Consider the following 6,000-nt stretch of genomic DNA (forward strand, 5'->3'; position numbering starts at 1 on the left):
TTGCTTCTTTGCTTTTCATATTGGATATGCTTAGAAGAACGTAGTTTTGACACAGGTAGATGTATTTATAAAACATAAAATTAAAAAATATATTTAAAGCAATGTTATACATTAATGCTATAAAATACACCCAATTTTAATCTTTAAACAATTAAAGTAATACAACCACAAAGACTTTTCTGAAGCAAGTATTTCAATAGCTGAAGTTAAGACATTTTGTTCCTCAGTAGAAATAATAGCATAAAGACCTACTTTTTTATGCTAACAGAGAGATACACAAACTCACTCCTTAAAGAGGACAAGAACTTTTTCCCCATTCAATTTACTCTTTTAAATGCATTATACTTGAAACATTTTTGGAAAAAACTTCATGAACCAAGTCCAGTTCTCAAGGTCTAACAATAACATCTAATTAGTGAGTTGTCACTTGAGCTGGCACCAAAAAGTTAGTGAAATACACAGTTCCACATTAATTCAATATCACACAGCCTATAACATAAGTAGCAAAAAGTCAGAACTTACCATATGAAATAAAACCAAAAAATACTGTTAATATAAAGAAAATTTAAAAATTTGAAAATCTTCATTTGCTAACCTTACTCATTGAAGAAAATTCCCATACTTGCTCCTAGGTTTTGTTACAATTTATTGTGCACAAAGCTTTTACAAAGTTAAAAGGCAGCATAAGAAATTTCCCAATTTTCATACTCCTACTCTAAAAGTATTATGAATTGAAGATGAACCCAAAGTGCTCTCAAAATTCTTGCTACACTGGTTCAATATGGCAATGTAATTTTCACTATAGCTGAGAATTTAACCAGAATGCTACATCAAAACATCAATGCTCATAATGATTATCTCGCATTACAAGCTATGCAGTTGATAATACTGGAAGTAATTCACATGTCACTTTCAGCCACCATAAAGCCAGTCACAGCTGTGCAATTCTATATATTCCTTCTACTATAGTTTTAGCTTGTTGTAAAAACTACCAACAAAAAATGCAAATCTGAAATCCAAAATTGCCAAATATACAGGCAGCAAAGTCTTAAGAAGACTCCATATGGTCTCTGTTAATATAAACTTTGTTTCATTAACCATTTAGAAATATTTTAAAAATAATGAACAAGGGTGATTTGGAGTATTTTTGTACTGTTTCAAGTTCTTGAGCAAAGATGGTTATTATAAAGTAAGAAAAAAGCATGGTTTATAAAAAAGCATTTATAATATAGGCTGATAACTGATTGAAGAATTTATATAAATGGAAGATTCTCCAAGAATATATACTGAAACCATGCTTTTTAACATGTTTCTAAGTGATTTAATCAGGGGTGAGAAACAAAATGATTGCAGATTCAGACAGCATTATTTAAAAAATTAGAAAAGTTCTAAAAGGAACATTGAAAATGGAGGATTGGCTTCAAATAGCAACAAAAAATTAAATATAAACAAATAATGCACAGTGGGTCAGCACCCAAAAAAACTAGTAACACGTATAGAGGCAGTCCTTGATGTATAACAGCTGAGACTGGTATTTTGATTGTAAGCTACTGTGGTCATAAATTGACGCACCTATTGACTTGACCCAATTTTTGGACCATTTTTATGGTGGTGGTTAAGCAAACCAAATGGTTGTAAATCTAAATCATGTGATCATTAAGCAAATATATTCTCTCAAATGGGCATTTTAGGGAAGTGCAACTTGTTGCTCTTTTCTTCTAGGGCTCGCTCCTGCTCCACTATACTTTTCCTGCCATTCAAGGCCAAAGGCAGACATGCTGTGGGGGGGGGGGGTCAGCATCACAAAGCAGTGACAGCTGGACTTTTGGAAAAAGCAACCCAACTGTTTCTTTGCTGGGAACTGTGGCTCTTTGCAAAATTATTTCAGCAAATTCCAGTCCCTCCTAAGTAGCCATATGCACGAGTCCTTAGAGTATTTGGATCTCTGCAGGGAAGATTTTCAGTATCACAGGGGAGAGGCAAAAGTAAGGTAAGGAGTATGGGGTGTCTCGGGAAGATGGGCAAGGCTTGGATCAGGCAGTGAATGAATGTGTCTTTCTGTTCTACCACTGAAGACCCTGCTTGCAGGGAATGGGGTATATCAGGAGAGTGGGCAAGGCCCGGAGGGCCTGGTACAGATTTCTCTGAGGCACCCCACACTCCTTACCTGGGATTCCATCTGCTTAACAACCTCTGAAATCACTTAATGACTACACTTGGAAATGCTGGTATTGTAGTTATTGACCAAAGCAATCATGTGATGCTTAACAAGTGCTTCATTTAATGACCAAACTACTGGTCCCAGCTATCAAGTTGGATCAGTACTGAGAAACCATGTTAGTTTAAGTACATTCAAGCAATATAGTGATTACTTAGAAGTAATGTAGGGAATTATAAGTTTCCAATAATTTTCATATTAATGGTAATTTTCATATTAATACATAGCAGCAACATATTACTCAGATTCAACAGTATTTACTATGAACCTGATCAAAACAAGTTAATGTAGGAATAAAAGTAGTCCAAGAACAGATATCACCACTTAATAACTCATATACATTCATAAACATACCCTTCCCCAAATATATCACAATATTACACTTACCTGAAGAACGAAAGTTAGATTCCCTCTGTCTCCATACAATATGATACCTAAGTAGATAAAATATGTAATGGAAGGATTAGCACAAACAAGTCCTGCTTCAATAAATCATGAAAACTTGAAATATATGAATAATTCTAACACTGATGCTCAGTGAACCAATATATTGATTTAATAAAATTCAACTTATCTCATTCCCTTCCCATCAGCTGAATAAAACATTGATGTGTAGATCGTATATTTGTTAGCTCAGTTCCTTTACAATACTAATAATTCTATAAAGATTAAAATTCAAGGTTAAAGATATTAGTAACCTATTGTTCGTTAATCACAGCTCCTGACACTGCATTAAAAATGAATTACCTTCTTTGCCATTACGGTATATCAAAATGCTTATTTATTGGCCATGTGAGTTTTATAAAGCTGCTTATCATAAAGAGAACTATGACACTACTGTATACCGGCCAAATACAGTTGATTCTGTTTGGTAATAATTCTCTAAGTTTCAAACATAACATATTCATGTTTGATTGAAGATGCCAGAAACAGAACCTAGGACCTAAAAAATATGTATGTGCTACTATTGAATTATAGTAATCTCACAATCATTTCAACTACTTGAAAAGTGTATCAGGACCAGAAGGTACTAAGAATATAACAGTTTGGTGTGCATCCTCTTGGAATTATTAATCTTCATATTAGGCAAGCACTATAGTTCTCCAAGAAGTTGTTTTCTCTAGGGCCTTACAGTGTTTGAAATGGCTCTGACCCAGATAAAAATTGCTACTTTATTAAACTTATATATGGAAAGAAAGGGTCTCTTCTCAAACTGAGAATAGCAATAGCACTTAGACTTATATACCACTTGACAGTGCTTTATAGCACTTTCTAAGCAGTGTACAGAGTCAGCATATTCCCCCCCAACAATCTGGGTCCTCATAATAGTAAGGATAAAGTTTTAAGAGTCAAGTGAATGTTACCGAGGTACTATTGACTACAGCAAATCAAGACAAACAGTGCCCACATTAAGCCTATTCTACAGCTCAAAATGTACCTGACAAGATTGTTTGACAAGATTCCTAAACAAGTGTTTCTTTGTGTACACCTGTAATTCACCTGTTTAAGTTACCCTCCACAGTCCGCCACTCACTCCATACTACCCAACTTACTACAAGCCGTCCTTTCTAAAAATCCGTACCCAGCTTCTCCCATATAAGAAAAACCTTATGAATCCTGGAAGGGAACAAAAGCCTATTATCCGATCTAGCATCCTGTTTTCCCTTCGAGGGCTAAATTAAACGCTTAGGGGAAGTCGCCCAAACAGGAAACGAGCTTCTAAAGAGACGGCACTGGACCCCAACCCTCCGTATTTTTAAAAAAAATTTTTATAAGAAAAGCTTAAGCCAACAGGCACATCGCATTTACCAAGAACGTCAAGCCCCGTTTCCGAATCGCGCAGAATTGCCATGCTTAGATTTTTCAGAATCCAGCCAGACAATGGGGACGATAATGTCTGCGATCCCGTAAAAAGTGGGAGGATCTGAAAAGGCGCAACGCCCCTTAAAAGGCAGGATCGCTTTGGTTGGCAAGTCAATACCTCAGGACTGCCAGAGCCAAGGATAAGAGACGACAAAAAGAAAAAAGAAAAAAAAAGGGGGGGGGAAGGAAAGGAAAGACAAGCGTGTTCTTCGCAGCCGCCGTGACCGGGGAGGAGGCACATGGACGCCACCGACAGCACACACTCACCTGCCCACCTGGTCGCACTCCACACCCAACGGCGCCGCAGCCTCCGCAGCTCCCCGAACTCTGCCGCCGCCTCCGTCGCGGCCGGTGCTCGGGGGACTCGGCCCCACCAAGGAACCAGGAGATGACCGCCCACACATCCGGGGCGCCAGGCAGGCCCGACGGGACACTGCTTACAAGCGGCGGGGACAGCGGGCAAAAGGGGTAATAGTATCCCTTGTCCCGCCACCTTGACTCCGCATTTCCGAAGAGTACAGGGAGCGAGAAATCCTCCCCGCTCGGCACGGTTCTTGCTCCAATCGGTATCGGACTTTCGCCAGCCTTTGCCTTCCCCGTAGTCCTACCTGGGCCGTCACCGCCCCCTTCCTTCCCTCACTGCAACTCCCTCAGCAGCTCTCCGCCGCCATCTTGCTTTGGGAGCCTACTTCGGGCGCATGCGCGATACTTGGAAATCCCAGCTCCGAAAAAGCTTTAGGCTCGCTTCTGGGTAGGGTTAACCGGAATGAGCAAGAAAGAGCCGAGTGCGCCTGCGCTGACTCACACCTGCTGTGTGACAGAAAAGAAACCTAGTAAGGGGAGGGCGGAGCTTCGGTTTAATCGTGGCTTGTCTTGAAGCTGCAGAAAAGGAGATGTGCGGCGGTGTTTGAGGGCAGCGCGCCGGGCTCCTCTTTTAGGTTTACGAGGTTGAAAGTTTGAGAAAGTATATGAGAAGAACAGGATTGAAATGCGTTTGGGTTCTTACAATGATAAAGCACTTGGTCTGTGATGCAGATAACTAATTCTACAGAATGTCCCAAATGTGCTTTTTCAAGAGGCAACTGGACTTTTTTGATTTTTCTCTGAAGTCGTTTCGCTTCTCGTCCAAGAAGCTTCTTCAGTTCTTTCTACAAAAAAGAATCTTGAAGGGTCAGGGAACATCTGGAACATTCCAGATATGTTGGGTTCTAATTCCCATTATCCAAATAAAGAATCTTAAACTTCCTATTATCTTATCCAACTGCTTAGTATTTTACCTTTATTTAAAAATGTATGTGTTGTTTTCGTACAAGTATGGCATGGTAAATAAAATTAAAAATAGAAGGATGTGCCTATATTATGATCTGATTCATATAGTGTACTGAATTGTGGTTTGCTGAGTAAGTTAGAATGACTGAATTGTGTTTTGTACAGAACCATAAATCAAACTACAGTGCAAGGTTTATATAGCAAGGCAAAACTGAACAGTTATGGTGTAGTACAGTACACTGTACAAACCAGGTTGGATATATTCTAAGAATCTAAGCAAAAGAAAAAACTTAAATATTTCACCTTCCTCTTTTTTTGTATCTTTGTGTACCCTAGCTTGATGATACACAATCATCTTGTTCAGGAAGAAAACCTATTTTTAAGTGTGACATATCTAGAAATTTGGGCAATGAAATGTGTGGAAATTGCTAAATTCAGTAATTTTGAAAGACAACACTGAAGTAATTTTGAAGTTGCTAAAAGTCATTGCATAATTAGAACAGACAACTTGTACTTAATTGATCCATGTGGTCAATTTAGAGTTGCCTACAACTGCATATAAGTCCTCGCCACATAGCTATGCTGTGATGGGGCTGATGGATAAGTGAAGGTTGTAGATGGCTGCTAACAGACCAATGTGCACACCTCTC

The 6,000-nt window shown here is 38.7% G+C and overlaps 1 protein-coding gene across 7 annotated transcripts in view; it reads right to left on the bottom strand.

Annotated features, from left to right (window-relative positions):
- Positions 1 to 5,329, bottom strand: part of APC (APC regulator of WNT signaling pathway) — a 92,269-nt gene extending 86,940 nt beyond the window's left edge. For 3 of the 7 annotated variants that reach the window (XM_058166562.1, XM_058166560.1, XM_058166557.1), the window contains exons 1-2: positions 4,349 to 5,329; positions 2,606 to 2,652 (exon numbers count right to left, since the gene is read on the bottom strand). The gene's annotated coding sequence lies outside the window, so the exon portion shown is untranslated. The remainder of the gene's footprint in view (positions 1 to 2,605; positions 2,653 to 4,348) is intronic. The other 4 variants (XM_058166561.1, XM_058166556.1, XM_058166559.1 and 1 more) reach the window with 3 other exon arrangements.
- Between the last annotated feature and the right edge of the window lie 671 nt (positions 5,330 to 6,000).

The sequence above is a fragment of the Ahaetulla prasina genome, chromosome 2, assembly GCF_028640845.1.
Source record: "Ahaetulla prasina isolate Xishuangbanna chromosome 2, ASM2864084v1, whole genome shotgun sequence".
NCBI classification, from domain to species: domain Eukaryota; kingdom Metazoa; phylum Chordata; class Lepidosauria; order Squamata; family Colubridae; genus Ahaetulla; species Ahaetulla prasina.